The sequence below is a fragment of the Cyprinodon variegatus genome, unplaced genomic scaffold (assembly GCF_000732505.1).
Source record: "Cyprinodon variegatus isolate N-32 unplaced genomic scaffold, C_variegatus-1.0 Scaffold2553, whole genome shotgun sequence".
In the NCBI taxonomy this organism is placed as follows: domain Eukaryota; kingdom Metazoa; phylum Chordata; class Actinopteri; order Cyprinodontiformes; family Cyprinodontidae; genus Cyprinodon; species Cyprinodon variegatus.
Genome location: NW_015153006.1, coordinates 1 through 1,560, shown reverse-complemented (window position 1 = coordinate 1,560; position 1,560 = coordinate 1). Strand labels below are relative to the sequence as shown.

Below are 1,560 nucleotides of genomic sequence, written 5' to 3'. Positions count from 1 at the left end.
AAAACGAAATATTGAGTCAGCCAGGAGTTCTGAAGACTGCTGGAAAAATGGGCAAATTAAGGCTGTAAGCCATGGCAGGATAATTCTCCCATACACAGCCAACTTAAAAAGAAAATGTGAGGGTTTCCGTTTTACCGATATTAAGTTGATATTACTGTTTTCATTTTTTTGTTTTTATTTTTACAATTTTGATATAATAACTGATCTAAGTGGGTTGCTCTGTGGGGAAAGGCACATTTTACATTTATATTACTGTGTGTTTTAAAGTCTCTATACTCCAGTTAATGATGAATCACTTACTTAATTAGTTGACGATTATTGAAATAATTAATTAATATGATTCATTTTTTTCAGCCCCAGATGAAATACATGAAATGGGCTACACAGAGTACCTACAGCCCAGATGTTCCACTTTTATAGTGAAGTTAATATTTTAATGAATGTATTATTTTGCTTGATACAGAGAGAGAATAGTAGGTGCAAATATAAGAGTGGGGTTTACCTCTGCACAATTATATATCTTCAAAAGAAAATACTTTATTTACCTTCTCTCTTAGTCGTTCAAATGAAACCGTTTTCAAAGTGGAAAACAGTCCTAATTCCACATTCATCAGAGCCGGTGATACTTCAAACATTGATAAACAGCATCTAATGAGTGTAGAGCTTATAACATTTTTATTAATGGAGCAAAATGTTTTTCTCTTTTAACAATGAATTCCTCTTATCAGTACGGATGCTCACATTGAGCATAAAAAAGGACATATTGCATAGCACCAATGACACCAGACCAATAGTGTCCCTACCAAAGTTCAAATCAAACCTACGCCCTTGTCCCTAAGCAAACCTACGCCCATGGTTGTCAGAGTGAAAATGCTGAATAAAAGACAACAGAGAAATCTGGAACTGGTGGCTGAATAAATTTAAGACCAAGCCTGCAGTCAATAATTTACTGAAACAATAAAAAAGTAATCTTACCTGTCTAAGGGAGAGTGGTAGAACTAAGGTCCAGCTTTCAATCCTCCTAGTGAATGTATGGAAGCAGAAGTGTCCAGCACTTTTCCCAGCAACTGGTACTAAACAGAAAGGAAAACTTGATATAATAACAAAAATGTGCCCACAAAGTTTGATCATGTGTTGCTAGGGAAAGTGCAAATTATCTCTCAAAGTAAAAGTAATCTCGCATCCACTATTCATTTTTTGTTGTGTCCTTTCTGCTGTTCTCACTCACAGACCTGGTCAAGTTTTAATGACAATGGTACTTCTAACAGGTGTAATGACACAACTGCTAAAATTATGAAAGGACAATCCTACATGATAGAGAACTTTCTGCAACGGAAATTATGATCATCTTCTTGTTGATTGCAGCCAAACCCACCTTTTTTTTCCGCTCTCTTTCTGCTTCCATTGTGCTTGTTAGATTTTTTTGTTGCTTTAGTAATTTCTTGTTAACCACAATGTTTTAAAAGTTATAAGCTTTAATACTAATGTTAAAACCATGTGCCTCTTTTTTTTATCTGTTTGTTTTTCTTTTCGAAGTTTTCTTTTCCAATTATCCTGTTA

General features: G+C 34.5%; 1 long non-coding RNA gene across 1 annotated transcript in view; it reads right to left on the bottom strand.

The window, feature by feature from the left end:
• The window catches only part of LOC107080943, an 11,322-nt gene extending 10,244 nt beyond the window's left edge, over positions 1–1,078 (bottom strand). The window contains exon 1 of the long non-coding RNA XR_001481003.1: positions 976–1,078. This is a non-coding gene — a long non-coding RNA (uncharacterized LOC107080943). The remainder of the gene's footprint in view (positions 1–975) is intronic.
• Positions 1,079–1,560: the final 482 nt, after the last annotated feature.